The sequence below is a fragment of the Hippopotamus amphibius genome, chromosome 16 (genome assembly GCF_030028045.1).
Source record: "Hippopotamus amphibius kiboko isolate mHipAmp2 chromosome 16, mHipAmp2.hap2, whole genome shotgun sequence".
Classification (NCBI taxonomy): domain Eukaryota; kingdom Metazoa; phylum Chordata; class Mammalia; order Artiodactyla; family Hippopotamidae; genus Hippopotamus; species Hippopotamus amphibius.
The window spans coordinates 482,412-503,909 of record NC_080201.1 but is presented as its reverse complement, the minus strand read 5'-3'; the positions used below and the strand labels follow the sequence as shown (position 1 = coordinate 503,909).

Here is a 21,498-nt window from a genome sequence, read left to right as displayed (position 1 = left end):
TGAGAGAAAAATGACACAAATCTTTGAGGGCAGTTGGGAAACATCTTGAACATGCATGGTGGCTACCTCTGAATGGAGAGGCGTGTAAGATGTCAAATCCATCTTTCCACTCTCCTAGCTCATCAATTCCCTTCCTTCAGGAGCTGGGTGCCACATTAGGGGCAGAGAAAACACTTTTTAAAAAATTACCAAGAAACACCATGATAGTCACGTTAACCTCACCTCATCTCACTTCCGCATGAAAACGGACACCAGAATGCGGCCTCCCTCTCTGTTTTTACCCAGGCTCTCCGTGGAAAGCCACTGGCTGCAGAGTGCCTGTCCCCAGCACACAACCAGATCCCTGCAAGGACCCCTGACAGGCTCTATTATTACTTCGAGGGGTCAGAGGGAGACCAAAATCACTAAGGTTTTCGCCACAGAGCCATCCTTTTCTCACCTAATGGAACCCCACATTTTGGAAGACTTGACTTACCCGATACTTACCACTAAATTCACTTCCATTTTTATGAATCAAAGACCTGTGACTGCCACTCACAGTCTCGGGTCAGCACGCGGCGAGCAGCAGACGCCCTGAGCTGGCCGGCGCGCGGGGTCTAAAGCACGGAGCGCCGCCCCGGCCTCCCGGGCCGCCCCTCCCCGCCTCTCCAGAGGCCCCAGATGCCGGGAACCCGAATGAGCCGGAGCCCGGCCTTGATACACGGGCCTCAGCCACAGGTCTCAACACACAGACCACTCTCCCAACCCCGAGCTCCCGGGGACCACAGCGCTCCCGGCAGATGTCCGCACGTGGACGCGCGTGGCAGCGCAGGCCCACGAGGCAGGCGCCCCGCACCCGCGTGGAGAGCACCGGCGCCGGGCACCAGGGTGCGCACACCCCGGGGCGGACCGCGTCCACGTCCGCCTTTCCTTCCCTGCCCTCCACGGCGGCCGGCCGCCCTGAGCGGGAGCGCCTCCTCGCAGCCGGAGCCAGGCGGGTGTCTGGAGGTCTGCACGCGCCGGCCGGGGGCACACCCCCTAGGCTACGTACCCCCTGGGTACGGGGCTGGGCTCCCGGAGGCTGCCGTTCAGGTAGGTCAGCAGTCGTCCACAACAGCTTCCACTGGATGTTCACGGCAGTTTTATTCATAACTCCCCAAAACTGGAATCAGCACAGATGTCCTGCAACAGGTGTCCGGTAAACAAACCCTGGTCCGCAGGGAACACCACTCAGAAACACGAAGGACGGAGCTGTCGGTGTGGCAACAACCGTGGTGCGGCTCAAGGGGCGGCGAGCCAATCCCTAAGGTTACTTCGCGTGGTTCCACTCCACGTTTTCACGTGGCATGACGTCAGAAGTCCAGAGCAGGCTGGCGGCTGCCAGGGTGAAGGACGAGGGTGAGGAGACGGCACGGAAGGGAAGTGGGTATGACCGCGCAAAGGCAAGCAGCAGAGCGCCCTGTGGGGACGGTGGACACAGGGACCTCACTGTGACGAAGCCGTACCCATGTCCATACTCTGGCTGTGATGTGATACTGCAATTTGACAAAATGGTACCACTGCAAGAAACTGGGCCAAGTATCCAAGGGCTCTCTGTATTATTCCTTACAATTGCATGGGAATCCACAATGATGTCAATTTAAAAAAAAGTCTAACACTGGCAATTTCTTCTTGTTCGGACTAACAGTAAGTCATCTGTGAGGCCCTGCGAGGGTGCACAGCCTCGCCAAGGTCCCCCCTGAAAGGGGGGCTAGGACTCAGACCCAGGCTGCCTCCAGAGCCCCCACTCTACCACCACCTCCCCAAAAGTGGAAACACGTGTCCGTGCTGTTCTCACTGAAACTTTAAAAACCCCCTTAAAATGCAACCAAGAGGACTCAGGGCACTGTTTGAAGAACACAGATGTACTGAGTTCTACCCAGACAGTTACAAAGCCTCTCCCGCCGCACCCCAGAGCCCAGAGCCCGCGGTTCAAAGCCTCACTCTGCTTGGCGGGGGGCGGGCGGCTGATTTTGGGTGTTGTTTTAGGATAGGTACTATCTGTCACTGCTTCCTTGGCTGGACTGGAAAGAAGGCTCAAGAGAACAAAGGTGGCGGGGGGTGGGGGGAGGGGGTCCCCGAGCTGAGGCAGGTGGAGAAGAAGCTGGAGGGAAAACGAATGCCCCTCGTACATCTCTCTCCAACTCAGAGGCTTCTCTTCCACCACAGCACAGAGCAAGCAAGAAACAGAACCTTCATGTTTCCAGGCAGTTTGTTTTTTGCCCCGAACAAAGGAAGCCGCAGAGTGACCAGACGTGGGCACAGGGCAGCAGGGGCGCCTGGGCTCCTGTCTGGGGACCTGTGCCTGCTCAGCCGCCAAGCCCGGGGGAGGCAGAGGGGCTTCTCCACAGCCGCACAGCTGTGACGGCAAACACAGGGAAACTGGAAGCCCCAGAAGCGGGGCTCAGAACACGGAAGCAGCCTACAGAGGGTGGGAGCAGGCCCCCAACGACTGGAGGAGGGGACGGGGCAGGCCCGGCCAAACAAGCTGCCCGTGCACCACACGAGCAACCTGGACGCCACCAACGCTTCAGCCGCCTGCCCTCTGGGTCAGCAAGTCCACACGCCAGCTCACAGGCCCCTCGCTCCCCGCACACCCTCCACACAGCAAACACGCTGTGCGGTTGTTCAGACGTCACAGACGCACGTGAAATCCTGACGGACCAGACGGAAGACGCCTTCTCTGCGGGTCTAAGTCGGGAAACAGATGACCAATGTCTCTAGCTCTCAGCAAACTCAGGCTTCCCAGTCACCCTCACAGTCTCCAGAGACAGCAGGACACGGTCACTGCCGCGGTTGGGGTGCACGGGGGCCCCGGCGCTGGGGACACGCAAGGTCCCTCGTGTCGGCAGTCACGGTGCCCGCAGCCGCTCGCCACTCTTCTCTGCTCTACTCCCACAGAAGGAGCACAGGCCACAGGACACTGGGCACCAGCCTGTCTTCTGTGAGTGTGACCTCAGGGTCAGCCCAGCTCCAGCCCATTCCCACTGCCTCCTCCCAAAGCTGGACCCACGTGTCAGCAGTGCTTTCCTCTAAGTATCTCAGACGCTCGCGACTTACAGATCTATAAAAGTTCCCTGAGAGGTTTTTGAGAGTAGACAAGACAGAGCTGAAACGTCTAGTACTCCTGAGTTGCTAAATTTTTTCCTAAAAGGGTGATTTAAAAAAATGAAACACTAGGGAAACAACCCTCAGATTATTAACCTATGAAACAGGGGATTAGGTCTGATAATCCCTGAGTGCCTTTCACCGGACGTGTTTAAGGTTCTGCAACAACCAATATACAGCTTAACGTCTACACTGCAGCGACCACGACGGGGATACGCAGCCCTGACGCCGCAGGACCGAGGTGCAGGGGGCAGGCGGCCCCGCACAAGTACAGACAAAGGGTAGGACTGCTGCCTGCACGGCTGAGCACCAGGCATCCCACACCACAGGCCCCACCCCAGTCCGGGGGACGGGCCCACCCTCTGCAAGTTCCAGCAGTGCACTGGCTGCCCAGCCAGGAACGAGAGGGGCAGTGCCCATCCCCCCGCACACCAGCCTCCCTGCGCCCTCCACCTGCTCCTGCGGTGCGGGCCCTGCCCACTCCCCCGGGCACCCGACCTGCCTCCGCACACGAACAGCCACGCGGAGATCCCAACTCCCGTCCTCCAGCTCAGCGCTCCTCACAGAGCTCACAAAGCCCAGCCGTGCTGAGACGCCCACCGCACACACACGTGCACAGGTGACCCCAAGGCAATTACGCGTGGATCTCCTACAATCCTCCAGTCCAGACACCTGCCACGCCCCCTCACAATCAACACCCAGTCCCTCCAGCTGGAACCTTCCGCGTCTCCCTCCCCCACAGGGGCGCAGCAGGCCTGCACCTGCGTCATCACAGCCACTGGGCCCCCCCGCTCCCCACCACACCGCGAAGCAGGGAGCCTGCACACCAGCCTCACCCCCGCACAAAGTCCCCGGGCTCCCGAGGGACAGAGTCATGTGCGACCTCAGACCCCACCACGGCGCAGCGCACGACACACGCACACAGAGAGCTGCGGAGAACGCCTCCCGGGACGGGCACACCCGCTAAAGGTGCCCTGGCGGCCCTGGCGGCGAGCCCCGGGGACACAGGCGCTGAAGGCTGCCGTCCCGACGGCCACCCCGGCAGCTCCAACCTTCTTCCAGCTTCTTGGAAACATCCGGTTTCGCTCACAGGAGGCTGCCTACCCCCGCCGCCCGCACGCGCGAGCCCTCGCTGTCCTCCTCACCCTGTCACCGCTGTCCAGGCCTGTCTTCTGCTATTACGTCATGTCGCCATCGCGCTGAGGGCCGCACACGGCACCCTGGTCGCCGGCAGGCACGTGAGAGGAGGCCCCGTGGTGGAGGAGACCCCGGGCCGCGGGGGCACCAGAAGGCACAGCTGAGCCTGGGTGAGCGGACGTGGGAAGCGGGCACGTGCTCGGCCCCGCGCCTCCGGGCATCTGTGCCCTTGCAATCCACGCAGCTCACAATCACCTTTTGACACAGATAAAAATTCACCTCACGTCCATGCAGTTTATGGATGAAATTAATCAGAGGAAAAGAGAGAGAAAGGAAGAAGCCCTCCGCAGCCAGCGTGTCCCCACGAGCACGGCAGGCTCCCGAGCAGCCGCTGGGCCTCGCCCGCACTTCAGTGCACTCCCGGGACTGAAGGGCCCGCGTGCTCCTCTCCAGAGTCCCCTGCTGCTGACAGCAGTGCACAGCTCTCACCACACAGCACCCCCAGCACGTTCCTCCGCCACCTCACCCCCACCAGGAAGCCTTCAGCACGCTGTGTTCGCTGGCCCCCACTGAAGTAAGACTAAGCGCTCGGACGGACGGCTCTCCCTCAGGAGCACGGAGGCGGGGTGTGAGGCAGCCTGCAAGGACTAGGTGAGAAAACAGCTACGTCACATAAATGTTCTTTTCTCTGACCACAGCACCCGGGGCAAACGACACGGACAGGGCACTGCCCTCCAAACGCAGCAGGCTCTGCTCCCACCACTCACACTGGTCTCACCCACCAGGGATTTAAGATCCTACCACCGCCTGGCCTCGTCCACCTCCCAGGTGTAAACACGTGGCCCAGAAGAAAGGATGGGGCTGCCTGGAATACACACCCTTGTGAAATCGCCCTAGATGTGTCTCCTACACATTCCCACCTCTGAAAGATGCTTCAGAGTCTGTGTGTCTGGGGGTGAGCACTGCAAAGCTGTTTTGTTTTGTTTTGTTTTGTTTTGTTTTTAATGCTTTCCAAGCAAGTCTAATAAATAATCACTGATCTAGTTCCACTTGCCCACCCAAACCACTATTTACAAAATTGCGGAAACCACCACCAGAAAGCAGTGCTTCTCGGCCTTGAGAATTCTTACCCACCTCACCCTCTACGGCACGTCGCAGAGGCCTAGTGTGAGACGGAAGACACAGCCCCATGTGTCCACACAGAGATGCAGGGACACTGGGTGCTCGTCCACTACCCATGCTCCAGCCCAGCTGCCTGACCAAACAGAAGCCAACAGCCTGACACTACACCTGCCACAACAGGCATCTCCTGGGTCCAAAATCTGCTGTGAGGGGCCAGATCCAATCCTTCCTTATGAAAGGGTAGAATGTGGACAGGCCAACTGAGACCCTTTATGGTCACACCACTCATGTGAAGTTAGGACTGAATCGAGATCACCTGTGGGCTTCCGTGATCTCACTGGTGATGAGTGACGTATGCTGTGATCCTGGGCATGAGAGGCCGTACCCGCCCTGAAGATCACACGAACACACAGGCACAGCGACAGCACCCTCGACGCCTCGTGCGGAGGGCTGTGCGGTGGGGGTGCGGTCTAACCGGCAGGTGTGTGCGTGAGCAGGGGGCCCGCCCACTGGGAGCCCACACCCGCCCGCCCCTGTCGCCGCCCTGCACAGGCAAACGTGCTTTCAACTTGCCGGGTCAAGCAGTGAGGGAACTTTCTCACTTCAATTTCTACACCTAATTCAATGTGCTGGGGATGCTCTCCATCTTAAAACCACCTCGAATTTCCAGAAGAGCAGTTGTGTTGCCTGTTGCAGTGACAGTGCTGAGCTGTGAAAGCGATGTGCCATCAGCACAGGGAGGTGCTGGCCGCCCCCACACGGCCGCCCCCACCCCCAGTCTCTCAGGAGGCCCCTCAAGCAGAGAGTCTCCATTCTGAGACGCGGAGTAAACTTTCCTTCTATTAAAATGTAGAAATCCAAGTTTCTTTCCTGGTAGATAACCCTCATCAACAAGAGAAACTCCAGCAGAAAAGACACAGCATTTCCTAACAGCAAGTGTTACTCGAAACCTCAGGGTGACATCCGGCGGGAACACAGCTGAGCCACGCAGGGGAGACAGCCACGCTTCAAGGTGCACCGGACCCCTGGGCCCACGTCCACATCCCTCTACCCAGTCTCCTTCAGACTTAAACACGTGGATAACAAAGTAAGGACACTTACAAACAAAACACTTTGACTACATATTTTTCAATAATTATATAATTATCTTAAATAGTTACAAGAGTAACTTAACCAATTATCAGTTGAGACATCCTGAAATAAGGGTCAGATAATAGTACTCTTTAAAAAATAATGTGTTGCTCTTAGATGGACTGACCTGCTTGCTCTAAATGAATAAGATTCTGAATTTAACGTACATTTATCAATGGTATCTTTATGTCTTGGGGATTTTTTTGTTTTGTTTTGTGTTTTTTTGTTTTGGTTTTTTTTGGGGGGGGGTTGTTGGGTTTTTTTTTTTTTTTTGGCTGCGTTGGGTCTTCGTTGCTGCGTGCAGGCTTTTCTCTAGTTGAGGCGAGCGAGGGCTGCTCTTCGTTGTGGTGTGCGGGCTTCTCAGTGCGGTGGCTTCTCTGTCGTGGAGCACGGGCTCTAGGCACGCAGGCTTCAGCAGTTGCAGCTTGTGGGCTCAGTAGTTGTGGCGCACAGGCTTAGGTGCTCTGCGGCATGTGGGATCTTCCTGGACCAGGGATTGAACCCGTATCCCCTGCACTGGCAGGCGCATTCTTAACCACTGCACCACCAGAAAAGTCCATATCAATGGTATCTTTAGAAAGATGGGGGGGGGGCCTCACAGTACTTTCATTTAAACCAGAGATGGGCACAGCTGATAAACCCAGCACCACCCGTCTCCAATCTCCAGAAAGGCGACATGCAAGAAAGGAGCCCTGTGAAGAGAAACCACACCCACCCAAATCTAACAACATGCACGCGTTCCAATTTCAGAATAATGACGTAAGCTAAGTTAGATTCCTTGAGAAGAGGCCCATAGTGAAAAAACACCGGACAGATCTTCTCAGCTCTAAACTAATAAGTAAAAGCCATTTATAAGCTGGGGGGGGGGGGGGGGCCACGTGCACAGGACACAACCCTCATTCCATGAGTCAAAAACGACACTTATGTATCCTGTGGCCAAGAACACAAGAGAAAAGCCGCACACAGTCTTCAGCTACACACCAGGACTGGAGCGCCGTTTGTCCTGGTGCCTGCCTTGCTCCCAACAGCAGGCGACAGGCCGGCAGTGAGGTGCCTCCCCCAGCACCTCCCCGGCACGTCCTCTCTCTTCCACCCCCCACCCAGTCTGCACCCGCACTCTGAGTAAGCAGCCCCTCCCAGTCCTGCTACACACCTGGCTACACACTCCAATGGCTGTGCCGACGCAGAGCGCAGACCCGGGGCTTGCAGCCTACGGGCTGCACTTCTACACTCTGCGGGCACCAGCTGATGCCTCCCTGCAAGTCACCTTCCGATGCCCCTTCATGCTGCAGCCAGTTTACCTGCTGAAGATCGACGTGGGGCAGTGCAATCAAGCTCAGACCAGCCACAGTGGAGTCTGGTGGCCGTCATTAAAATTCTGATCCTGCCACTGTATTGGCAGTGACCTTGGGTACATTCTAACAGCCTGTGTCATTCTTAAGTTTTCTCATCTATAGAAAGAGAAGTTCCTGGATACAAAATATAAAATGAACATACACAAGCCAACTGCATTTCTAGGCACCAGCAACACTCAGAACACATGATGAAAATGGGACAGTGTCACCAGGGTAGACATGCTGGCCAACAGGACATACAGAAGCTCCGACACGACGTGGGCACACACAGGGGGGCCCGGGTCATGACAGTAAGCACTGCAGGCCACCGAGCGAGGAAGAGTCCACTCCCGGACGAGGCTGGGCCAACTGGCTTCCACAGGGAAGAGGGTGAGCAGTCAGCTCGTGCGCAGACATCCGTCTGGGGCAGACTGGAGGCTCAGGTGTAAACGGCAGAAGCACAGCGTTTTCAGAAGGTACGGGACGCTACCTCTATGTCCCTGGGACAGGGAATGAGGGGTCGTGACCCACAGTCTGGAAGACGCTGGCCTAGAGGATCTGGCACAAATCCTTCTAAAGAACAGGATTCAATCTCCAGGCAGCAACTGTAACTGCACTGTTCGTTCCTCTGAGGTACACCTCACGACGGAACACCACTGTGACACACGACAGGTGTTCACAATGTGTGTGTGTGCACGGCAACAGCTAAAGTCTCCCCTTTCCCACTCAGCACTCAAGCTTCAGGTAAGTCTCACTGTTTTTGGTAAACAGAAAAGAGTTTTGAAAAATGGACAGTATTTAGGTATGAGCAGCTCTATGCATAAGTCACGAGCACAACTATATACGATCTCCGAATATATAACACTACGGTAGAGGTTTTACTTCTAAGAAGACAGAATCAAATACATATGCCCTTTTAGTGCTAAGAACTGCATCAAAGGGGAAAACAAATGACAAAGGTCTCCACGTAAAACAGTGATTAAGGGATGTAAGTGAGGGGAATTCCCCAGAGGTCCAGTGGTTAGGACCCGGCACTCCCACTGCTGGGGCCCAGATTCAACCCCTGGTTAAGGGAGTTAAGATCCCATAAGCTGTGCAGTGTGGTCAAAAAAAATAAATAAATAAAAGGACGTTGGCTGTCTGCTGGCCAGAGTTTGGGCTGACATGGTTATTAAACTGTTACTATTAATACATTTGCAAAAGGGGGGGTGTGGGCGTGCGTGAGAAAATTCATCTAAAACGGCAAAGCTATATTCAAGATGAAGCTGAAACATACAGGAGAGCCTCAGTCCCCAGGACTGTGGAAACAACCACACTGCCCACAAAGGAGCCCCTGCCCTCTCAACACCCACAAGGGCCACACGCAGCACCGAAGGCAAACCCGGCCTGTGCAACGTCCACTCCACGTTGTCACGCGCGGGCCGGACAGCAGAGGCCAGGAGGGCCTGCGCCACGGCCTGAGGAGGGGCTCTGCAGCACCACTGCCCACGCCCTCTGCTTGGCCTCGGTTTGGGAGCCGAGTCAAGTCCACCATCTTAACTCCGTGATCTGTCACTTTACTCTCAGAAAGAGAGCCGCAGAGGGATTCGCTGCAAATCAGGGCCGAGGCCCGCAACGTGGAAGCACCCTGCTCCCAGCCCTGCGCTCTCTCTCCCACACCACAGGCCCGGCCTCTTTCTGCTCTGGTCTGCAAGGGGGCAGTGGAACGATTCACACCACAGGCCTCCTCCAAAGAAGCCTGTGTGTGCTGCCCAACGATGCACAGTCACGAACGCATCAGCGCAAAATGTCCGTGGTCCCAGGGGAGGCGCAAACGGGCACCGGAAGACTAAGAAAAGGCACCCAGCGGACAGCACCAAGCCCAACTACGGGCCCAGAAAACTCCGACCCAGAGAGCCACAGGGGCAAAGCCCGGGAGAGGGCTGCAGGGGCCAGGAAGAGGGACGCCCACTCTGGGGGCTGCGCGTCCTGCCAGCACTTGCTGCAGTCTCGCCAGAGCACTGTGCATGTGCTACAGCTCCCTGGCAGGCAAGTCCTAAAATATTTAAATGAATTTTCATTCTGAAGAGACTAAAGAAATTCTCAAAACAGAATCTATAACAGTTTTTTTTAAGATTTTGCAAATCCAATGTCAGAGGACATTCTGCCACCCAACAGCAAATGTAAAGTCATAAAAAAAAATCAATCTTCAAAAGAAGAATTATTTCAAAGATGTGCAAACCTGACTCTAAAGCACTAACCCTACCCTGCATAATTAACAGAAGCCGCACGCAGCAGTCTGCGTAGCCCAGTGTTGCCACGGCGAGCCCCTGGTGCCGGCCAATCACAGCCACTCATGGAAAGCTGCCTTTCCCACATCCTCCCTGCAAAATGCTTTCCTAAGGTCATCCAAGATCTCAGCCTGACAGTGCACTGGCTGGAAGGTTTCAAAACAATTTATTCTACTTTAACTCCAAACTAAAAGTTCCTTGGTTGAAAATCCTTGAATTGCTAAACACATGCAGTTTATTGTACGTTAACTATCTCAATAAAAGTTCTTAAAAACGTAAATAAAAAAATTTTAAAAAAAACCTTGCATTGGAAGCAAAATCAAGATGAGCTGTGACTAGGATCCTAGAAATACCCGTTTTTCATAAGGGTAATAAGCATTAATTCACTGAGCAGTGAAGGGCTAGACAGCGCTGAATGCCCTTGGTGGACACCGTGGGCGCCCAGCACAGGACGGGGTGCAGGGGCCGTAAAGGACAGAGCAGGGGGGGAGGCAGCTGGGCAGAGGCAGGCGGTGTCCGGGGAAGGTGCCAGGCCCAGCCTCCGTCCTTCTCACCGAGGTTTAATCTCCATAGTCTACAGTCTCCTCTAACTCTTTAAAATATAATTTAAAACTATGTTTTTGGATACGATGGATCTCATCTAGACAACGCTTTGGGAACTCTATCCCAGAAAGCCACCTGCTGACCAGAGGTGAAGACGTCTGAGGCTCTCCCCTCCGCGTCCCCTAGAGGGCTGCTCTAAAGCGGTGCCGAGTGAAGAAGCTCCAGAGAGGCCTTGGCGGCCCAGGGGACAGGACTCTGCGCTCTCACCGCCACCGCCCGGGTTCGATCCCACATGCTTCTCATCTCTCTCTCTCAATTCCTCTAGGCTTTATTTCAGGCCAAAACGAATCCATTTTCCTGAGCTGGAGTGTGTCATTCAGGAGCGGTTTTACACACCCTACAACTTGTTTCCACAAGACGTCTGTAAGTGGCTCGCAGAGAAGCCCGCACCTTAACCAGGGCAGACACGGGCTGGCTCAGCGCTCCCCACCCCCCACCTGCCAGCAATGCTGGTTCCTTCCAGACTCTCACAGCAGACCCCGCCCCCTCCAGCAGCAGGAACGCCTGGCCTCCCAGCTGCCTCCAGCCCCATCGCGGCCCCCACAGCCCCAGCAGCCTCCGAGCTGTCACCACCACTCCTCCCTGCTGGCTCTCGGCCACCGTTAGCAGCACTTTACCCCAGGAGCCAGTCTCTCCCTCCTTCACTAGAAAGATAAATAGGAATTTTTGCTCTGGCCAGGAAATTTGTCTAATGTGAAGTATTTGATACGAGGCTTGTTCTTAGTCAGCAAAAACAAACAGGCACCTGCACTCCAGGGCATGGGGGAGATAACACACACAGAGCGGGCGGGTCCCCAGGCAGACACCCTCCTCAGCACCGCCCTGCACATGTGCGAGGGCGCCAGCCACACACCGCACCTGCCCACCACGCGGGAAACGCTGTAAGCAGTCCCCTCCCTGCCGCGGGCCTACCAGACCTGCTAAGCCCTTTCAACAAGTTTTGCAGGCAAGAGAACTGAGTTAACCAAGGACACTGCAGAGACAGTGAGGAACACCCGATTTTACACGTGAAGATACACACGCGGGACGCGTTCAGTGGAGGCACAAAACAATGCCCTGCTATCAAGAGAGGTGCGGACGCGGGTCTGCACACACGGCGAGGGAGGGACCTTGGGCTGAAACGGGTGCACAGGGAAAGCACTCTGAGGACAGAGGTCTGTCCCTGGAGGGCAGTGCGAACCAAACCTGTGCCAACATGTAACTACCGTGCAGGAAGTGAGCAAGGACACAGCACCTGCCAGGCTGGACAGGTGGCCACGTCTCAGGGTGAGGTACACAGCTTTACCGCAACATTCAAACGCACCAAGGCTGGGTCAAAAGTTGACGGAAAGTTTAAATCTGAAATCAATAACAACTGGCTTAGATGTTTTACAAAGGAAAGCATCTAAATACTTTTTATGCTCCTGCCTGAAATAGTAAGGAGACTCAAAACAGATACATAGGGTTGTGCAACTTTTTTGGTTACAAGCAAAATAAACAGCACACTGCGCTGCAAGCCTCCACATCACAAAGCTGTGAGCAGGAGAATTCATCAGTAAGAAAGGTTTTCATGCCCGGAGATGCTCTAGTTATAACTTCCCCCTGAAACGTGACTCTGAACAGACGGAAAACTGCAAGTGGCTGCTCGCCCAAAATCTGTTGTGCATAAAAGGCTTTCTGCTGGGAAGGGCAGCTGAGCGTAAAAACAAGCTTTCTCAGACAACCCGCTTCTGGGACGGGGTGCAAGGGGGCCAGCTGACACCATCAGTGGCTTTACCCACTAAGGAGGCCTGGACCTCGGCCCAGGACCCTGTCCGTCCCTGGACCAGACCAAGAGCACCAGAGGAACCAAGCGACAGCCCTCTGTCTGCTGCCTCTTCTCCCAAACGCGGGAAGAGACAGAGGCCGGCAGGTATGGGCCACCAAGGGTCTCATCAACACGCAAGCCCAATTCCCCAACTCTAACAAACAGAAATCAACCCCGGAGCCCCGACCAGAGACTCTGACTGGGTTTGTCCCTTCAGGGCGCGTCCACAAGAGGACAGGCCCCAGGCCACACAGGCCCCCGCACAGCAGCTGCCAGGCACTGGCCCAGCTCTGAGGTCGCGACCTGGCACAGAGCACCGAGGCATGAGCTCCCCTAACCCTGGATCTCTGTGCAGCAGCCCAGGCCCAACGGAGGAGACTGCAGACAGCCCGCTCCTCCCTGGAAAGCTCAGGCCCTATCTGTGTGGCCTGCTCGTCACAGGAAACTCGGCTGCTAGGACGCCCGGCGCCCGCTCGAGCTGGAGCGCTCAGCCCCGTGACCCCAGCCAGGAGCACCGGCCTCGCAGCCCACGCACACGGGACGTGAGGCCGTCCCGCACGCATGCGCACACGAGGCCATCCGTCACCCCCACCTGCCAAGTGGGGACACGTCTCCCCACACCCTGACCTGCGAGAGCACAGCCTCTTTGGTCGAACACGGGAACAGGCAGGGACCCAGGTAGAGAGGATGAGGGGCGAACGTCAGAACGCAACACGGGGGACAGCACAGGGAGTCACCTGAGGGGGCCCAGCACACGAGGACTCCGGGGCACCCGGCCACTGCGCAAGTCCCACCCCCGACGCCGCGAGCCCAGGGAACAGACCCCCCAGCTCTGTGGAGCCCCCGAAGCTGCCCCTGGAGCCACATCCTGCCACCCACAGGCACCCCAACCCCCAAGGCTCCCCGGGACCGGCACCCGAGCCCCCATGACCACTCCCACCTGCTCCCACTGCCGGGAGCCAAGGCGAGCAGTCATTACAGACACGGGGACAGCACCCTGCCCACCTCCCACTCCACTCTCACTCTGACAGTCTGACAGCCTCTTGACTAAAATCAGGAAGCAGGTGTCTTTTTTTTTTTTCAAAAAAGAAAGACTTTTTAAAAGAAAGGACTGGCCTACAGTCTGAAAAGGCTACAGACTACAGTGAGTCCAACTATGTAAATCTGGAAAAGACAAAACTATGGAGACCAAAAAGATGAGTGTCTGCCAGGGGTTAAGGCAGGAGGGCGGATGAAGAGGCTGAGCACGGAGCATTTTTAGGGCAGTGAAAACACCCCGTGTGATACCGCAGCGGCGGCCGCATGTCGTCAGAAATGTATTCCAACTCACAGGATGTACACCACCAGGAATGAACCCTCATGTAAAGCAGGACTCTGGGAGATAATGACGTGTCAATACAGGGTCACCAGTTCCAGCAAGTGTATCACTCCGTCGTCAGAAGTCCACAGTCTAGGAGGCTGTGTGTGTGCTGGGGGGACAGATATGTGGGATATCTCTGAACCTTTTTCTTAATTTTGCTGTAAACCTAAAATTGCTCTTAAAAAAACAGTCTTTGAGAAAAAAAGATGACAGACATTTTATCACATCTTCAAGCAGCTCACCTTCCATACCCTTCAGAAGAAATAAACTATATATCCACTGCTGACACGTATCTGGAAAGGGCACGTGCACGTCACCATTAATAAAATGACCTATTGCATTACAAAGAGAAAAAAAGAAAAGGACTGGCCTAGGCTAGTATATGTTCTGCAATAAGTGAACAGCAAAGAGAATACAAAAGTTTTGTTTTTGAGAAGAATCCACCTAAAACCACTGTCCTGAGGAAAAGCCCTTTACAGTCCTACAGTAATTCCGAAAGGGCCTCCTAAGCACGCGTGTGCAGGATGTAAGACATGACCTCAAAGAATGTGCTACGGGGACAGAGAGCCGAGGGGAAGCAGGCAGAGGCCCCCAGGCTGCACTGACCCGGGGTCGGGGCGCACAGGACTAGAAGCCAGACCTGAGGTTTCCAGGTACGGCAAAAGACACAATGTACACAAGGTCTAACATACAAGCTCTGAACAGACCCCTAAAGCTTGGGCCAAAGTCGTCAGTGTTGAAAATAAGAAAAATGAGATGAGGTTTTCCTTGGCACTTGTGCCTAAAAGGAATTTAAGACAACGTCAATAAGGCTACCAGGTCGCTGAGTGCTTCAAGGTGAGCTCATGAAACCCTCTGCCAGGAGCCTGGGTGCACACTGAGGGCACCCCCGAAGCTCGGCCCAGGAGGAGCCCCCCACACCGGGCGCCTGCAAGTGGCCTCTGCCTGCACCTGTGCGCCGCTGGCAGGCCCTCCTTCCGGCCCCCATCCTGGTGAAGGCCTCTGGCGAGCAGAGCTCAGGAAGAACCCAACGCAAGGCCTGACCCACAGTCCAGCTGCCACTGACAACGACAGCACTCGACTCCGCTGGCCCCACCTGGCCTGCCCTCAGGGCCCCCTCACGCCTCTGCAAGTCCCAAAGGCATCACCCTAGTTGGCTCAGGTGCCACCTCTTCTCCCTCTTCGCCACGTAAGTGAGCAGCGCACAGGCCCCCGCTTGCACAACGGCTCGCCCCGTGCTCTTCCCAGGACAGGGATCCTTCCTGCCGGAGGCCAACCCTCCCTAGGAGCCCTGGCAGCCATCTCTGCCAAGCTTCACCTTCTGCATCTTGTACAACACGTAAAATAACCTAACACACGGCGCCGGGGAGTCTGTAACTAACTCCGTCCTCCCCGCAGTCCTCAGGGCCCACTGCTTTGCCTCGCCGCGCCCCCCCAGCAACCACCCCTCAGCGCTCACCACGCAGTCCTCCTCTCCATGCTGGCCAGCCCTGCTTCCCATCTGGTCACCTCCTCACTCATCCCACAGGGCCCAAGTCAGGAGCCCCTTTCCTCGGTACACGTGAGGGCAGCCCCGAGGCTGAGGTGATCACACCTGCTCTGGGCCACTACTCTGCCTTAGGCTCACTTCTAAGACATTTCTTTTCTTTTTAAAAAATATTTATTTATTTATGGCTGTGTTGGGTCTTTGTTTCTGTTCACCGGCTTTCTATGGTTGTGGTGAGCGGGGGCTACTCTTCGTTGCGGTACGTGGGCTTCTCACTGTGGTGGCTTCTCTTGTTGCCAAGCACGGGCTCCAGGTGCGCGGGCTTCAGTAGGTATGGCAGGCGGGCTCAGTAGTTGTGGCGCACGGGCTTCGTTGCTCCGCGGCATGTAGGATCTTCCCGGACCAGGGACGGAACCCGTGTCCCCTGCACTGGCAGGTGGATTCTTAACCACTGTGCCACCAGGAAAGCCCCTCTAAGACATTTCTAATGTCACACACCACATTGATCTGTCTGAAGATCCTATCGGGGATGTGGCTGCAAGCAAGCGTGGCTGTGCCCCAAGGACCATCCCGCGAGCCTCTGCTGCCCTCGCCTGCCCCAGAGAAGTGGCGTCTCCTCCGGTCTGTGGCAGCAGTCCTGGGGTGTCACAGGCACTCTTCAGGTACAAAGTCCAGCAAACACTTGTTAATGGGTTCCACAAAGCGCTGTGTCACTGCTCTGCAAGAAACGCAGACTCGCCATCATCAGGCCAGTGCCGCCCGGTGCCTCGTTGGCAGGAACCAGCCTTTCTGCACACACAGGAACTCCCCACTCCCAGGCCCAATCTTAGTGTCCCCTTTCAGAAGATATTTCAACATCAACTGTACCAAGACTTTTACAACCAAAATATACACAATAATTTAAGCAGTTTAAACAGCAATGACAAGGTGAAGCCAAGTGCAGGAATTACAACTCGTTAGGACCGCTGCCTGTGTCTGAGACATGCCCTCCCCTTTCCAGAGCTGTAAACACGTCGCACATCTTGGGATCAACATGAAAAGACAGCAGGGATGGAACTATAGAGACATTTTTCTCATAACAGGCAAAGAGTTTCGTAAGGGCAGTGCCTAAGCATCCTGGCCCAGGGCCCGGCACCTAGTGGGCTTTCAATACGTACTGGATGGCACGTCCCTGGTGGTGCAGTGGTTAAGAACCTGCCTGCCAATGCAGAGGACATGCATTCCGTCCCTGGTCCAGGAAGATCCTACATGCCACAGAGCAACGAAGCCCATGAGCCACAACTACTGAGCCCACGTGCCACACCTACTGAAGCCAGCACACCTAGAGTCTATGATCCACAACAAGAGAAGCCACGGCAATGAGAAGCCCATGCACTACAACAAAGAGTAGCCCCTGCTCTCTGCAACTACAGAAAGCGCACAGCAAAAAAGACCCGACATCGCCAATAAATAAATAAATAATTTATTTCTTTAAAAAAATACATACTTTATGAGAAGCTGAGCAAACCAGAATCTCAAGAGGTAGAAAGTCCCTTGAAGGTCATTCAGGCCAGGAGCTCTCATACTCTTCCACACACAATCCATGGTAAGAAACACAACTGACACCTTGAGCCAGGATATACTATACCCAAGCAAAACAAAAATATACAGAGACAGTATTTCCATACAGTACGTGTGACATGCTGATGTTTTCTTTTCCATTACCTTAAAGTTTTAAAAAATGGCAAGACCCACTCTGCTATGCTACCCTCTGTCCTACACGATGTTTGCCAAGCCCACTCACCCTGGTACCGTGTCCCTAAGTTTTCGCCGTAATCACGTATTCATCACCCATGCCATCATTGATCTAGTATCTTCTTTAATAGTATAACGTTCTTATTCTAATGAAAATAAGCTTCCTTTCGTAAGCGTACTATGATGAATAGAAAACAGGTACCACTTTCTGCACAGACTAAATTCTAAAGAGCACTATCTGCCTCACCTTGAACCCCGTGCTCCCACCTGACTAGGCAGCAGCCCTGGGAGCCCTCCCACTTCCTCAGGTGAGCACCCAGCACGCCCACGCCCCAGAGGGCCCACAGCGTGCTCCAGACCTGCAGGACGGAGGGCAGGGCTGCCAAGCCCGGCTCACCCACCACCACCGCACATGGTGCAGGTGGCAAAGGCACACAGGCCTCCAAGCCACCTGGCCCAGGGGTCCCCACAGCCCTGTACATGTCTCTCCTCATCCTTCCCAAACTTCCAGCTGTCTGCTGTCAAATGTGTCTCCACAGGCAGGCCGCCAGCTCCTGCAGAGGGAGGACTGGGCCTCCCCTCTCGGTGGCCCCTGCACTGAAGCAGGCGCAGCCACATGGGCCTGACGCCCCACTGCGTGAGTCCAGGCAGGCCCAATGCCCGCACATCCACCCTGCAGGCACCCAGGCCCAAGGACTCACCCCGGGCTATGTGTGGACTTAGGTAGCAAATATGTGCATGTACTACATAGAAAACACAAAGAAGACAGTCTCCTTAAGTCCTTCGCAACCACAAAACCAACAAACCAAAAACTGAGATTAAAAATGTAAGCCATGGGCTTCCTAGGTGGTGCAGTGGTTAAGAATCTGCCTGCCAATGCAGGGGACACAGGTTCGAGCCCTGGTCGGGGAAGAGCCCACGTGCCAAGGAGCAATGAAGCCCGTGCGCCACAACTACTGAGTCCACCGCTCAGCAACTACTGAAGCCGAAGCACCTAGAGCCTGTGCTCCACAACAAGAGAAGCCACTGCAATGAGAAACCCGCGCATCGCAACGAAGGGTAGACCCCACTCTTCACAACTACAGAAAGCCCTCATGCAGCAATGAAGACCCAACGCAGCCAAAGGTAGATTAAATATAGATAAACAATGTTATTTAAAAAAAAAAAAAAAAGACCCAACACAGCCCCCCCAAAAAAAATTTCAAATACCTAAAAAGTTTATCCAAAAGGTATCCTGTTACATATACTATAAATGCTGTGGGCCAGAAACAGGCCTCAGCATTTGCTGAAGCCATGTTTCTGCCCCACGTGTCACCTTCCTGTCTCCCTGCGTGACCGGTTCCAGGTAACTCACCCTAACACACTGAGTCAGGCAGTGCCATCCCACTGCACCTACAGAATCACACACCTTCCTCGCCGGGCCGCCTTCTGCCAGGCACAGTCAGCAGCAGTTCTGAGAGTGCGCTGGGTGGTGCCAGGGACCCACGAGCAGCGCACACCTCACAGAAGCTCTGCAATGGGGGGCGGTGGCGTCCGCAAAGGTGCCCAGAAGGACCACTCACGTGTCTTCACAGAAATTCAGGTTCAGATAAAAACGGATCACGCTAAATCACTTCATCTTCTTCCTGGAGTTCCTTTGTATCTTAGACACAAGAAGTTATCAGAAGGGAAAAATTAAAATATTTGAACTATACCAGAATATAATTAAATTCTGCCCCCAAAGAGGTCCCAGAAAATCCCAAAGCAAGTCTCATTTCTACAGTACACAGCCAACTGCCCTAAATCCCATCCAATGCTGCATTATGCATTAAAGAGAAGAAATAAATCCAAGTCAGTCAGAAAACCACCCACGGCTCTAGTCACAAAGTGGAAGCCGGCTTACACAGGGTCCTCACCGGCAGTGACACTCCCAACCTCCTCCAAACGCCACAATGAGAAGAACAAAGGCCACAGGCCAGAAACCTAACACCCTGAAATGATGAGGGGTGGGAGAGGGCTGATGAACTCAGAGGTTCGGGTTCAGTCCCAGTCAACACTCTCACGTCACGTCCACCTTCACGGAAAACCTCCGTCCACACGGCCCAGCGAAGCAATCCTGCGGGAAGCGGCTGCAAGAGCGTAAGGACACACACCAGCCTAAGTCACTGCACACGTGTCCCAGGAGGGCCAGGCAAGGGTGGGAGGGCCACAGAGTTGAGGGGCCTCCTCAAGGACCCACCTCCCTGCGAGCAGGGGTCGCGGCCCCAGCACCCACCAGGGGAGACACCGGGGAGCTGAGGAGGGGCACACAGGGGCACGCTGCACTCCCTGACTTTAAAAAAAAGTCATCCTGTTTTTAATGCTAACCTAGGAAACTTCTGTATTCTTTCCTCAGATTCCAACCGAATGTCCAGCAACTCAAGATGTGGTGAAGAGAGGGGCACAACACAATAAGAAGAAGAAAGAGAAAATGTTATGTCTTAGCATACAAAGGCCTGTAACTTTCGTTCACATGTTTTAACATATACACACACCTATTCTCCCAGGCCTGGGACGGGGAAGACACAACCAAACTCCCTCTGCGCTCTCTGCGGTGGGACCACACCTGTGCATGGCCGGTTTGTGCTGCATACACCTTGCTGCGGCTCAGAACACAGCATTTCTACAAATTAGAGAAGGGAATTTTTCCATTTTGTAAAAAAAGTGAATAAACACTGAAGCCTCTGAGACGAGAGCACGGCAGAGCGCAAGGTGGCTGGCAGGGCGGTGCCCACAGCAACCACCAGCCTTCCCGGAGAAGGGGGACTGCAGGCCCAGACCCACGCGAGGGCTCGTTCTCTCAGCTCAATGGGACTGCGGGCTTAACAAGTTCTGGGGACTCCCCTAGCGGCCCGGTGGTGAAGCGTCTGCATCTCCACTGCAGATGGCACAGGTTCGAATCCTGGTCAGGGAATTAAGACCCCACAAGCTGCATGGTGCAGCCAAATTAATTCATTAATAATAAAATTAGCACGTTTTAAGTCCCAAACCCACTCGTTTTCACATTTACTGCTGATGCGTGCTTATGATCCTATAAAACCCAAATCCTTTCGAGATGATCACTCCCAAACTCTGTTTCAAAAACGTACTACGACTACACACGCTCTTAAATCGTCAGGACCATCTACATTCTAACTTTATCTTCCCAGATAGCTTCACATTTTATGTAACTTCATATGTCCCCCAGAAACTAGGTAAGGACGCGCTCCATCAGCCATCCACATGATACACGACTGGAGAAAGGTGCGAGTCTGGCTTCTGCAGGAAGCCCCGCTGGCCACCCCATCCAGGGCCTGTGGCCACCATCAGGGAAGCCAGGGACCAGCTCTGTGCAGGGTTTCCCTGGAACACAGCCACACTCATTCCTTCCCCCACCACTCATGGCTATTCTCGTGGTTCAAGGGCAAAGTTGGGCACCTTTGACAGACACCTGTGGCCCACAGAGTCCACTAGATTGACCACCTGGCCCTCTATGTCAGTTCCCAAGGTTTTACTCAACCAAAGATAAAGTGTGTCTTTATACAGGCAAGTGAGGAAGGTGCTACTGCTGCTTCTAAGAATGTTTACAGGTTTTTATTTTTAAAGTTAATTATCTGTAAAGGCAAATCTATAAAGATGCAAAGTAGACTAGCAACTGCCTGCGGACAGGGAGCAGAAACGGGAACCAACTGGAAACAGGTAGGAGGCATCCTACTAAACTTAGGAAAAATTTATGCCATGAAAATTACATTTCAATAAATTTTTAAAAAATTTAAGTTAGCTATCTGTATAACTGTACTTCTGTTATCTAAGACTGAAGCTCAGGATACATTTCATAGTAATTCTCTACAAATTCCTCCCGAACGTGTCCTGAACCTCAGCCCTGTGACGTGTGACAGCGCACAGCTCACTGTGGCATGTGCGCCCTCCTCCCGGACATGCACCGCGAAGGCAAGCAACATGCATGTGGCCCACCCACACCTCCAGTGCCACCGCAAACCCCGACACGCCACCCTCCACCCACCCGAGTACACAAGGGCTAGGTCGCTCACGTTCCAGACCTGGTTTAACCAAATAACGCCTTGCTCTTAGTTAACCACAGAGGTGAACACAACCATTTACCTGTTACAAACCAAGAACACTCCAAGGAGAAACACACCTTCAGTGCATTTTCAATATTCTCTACGTTAGTAGTTTAGAAATAATCCTCTGTCATCAAATTTTGTTTTACTTTGCTGACATCAATGTTTCAAATACAGGAAATAAGATGACTATCACTCAAGGTAAATACTCCTTTTTTTTTTTTTTTTGGCCTCGTTGTGTGGCATGTGGGCTCTTAGTTCTCCAACCAGGGATTGAACCCACACCCCCTTGCTGTGGAAGCACAGAGTCTTAACCACTGGACCTCCAGG

General features: G+C 54.3%; 1 protein-coding gene across 13 annotated transcripts in view; it reads right to left on the bottom strand.

Annotated features, from left to right (window-relative positions):
• ANKRD11 (ankyrin repeat domain containing 11) overlaps positions 1-21,498 on the bottom strand; it is a 153,846-nt gene that overhangs the window by 96,250 nt on the left and 36,098 nt on the right. Inside the window, exon 1 of one of the 13 annotated variants that reach the window (XM_057711379.1) lies at positions 18,652-18,670. The exons of 11 other annotated variants lie outside the window; for them this stretch is intronic. The gene's annotated coding sequence lies outside the window, so the exon portion shown is untranslated. Of the gene's footprint in view, positions 1-18,651; positions 18,671-21,498 lie in introns of those variants that run through there. One more of the 13 variants, XM_057711383.1, reaches the window with a different exon arrangement.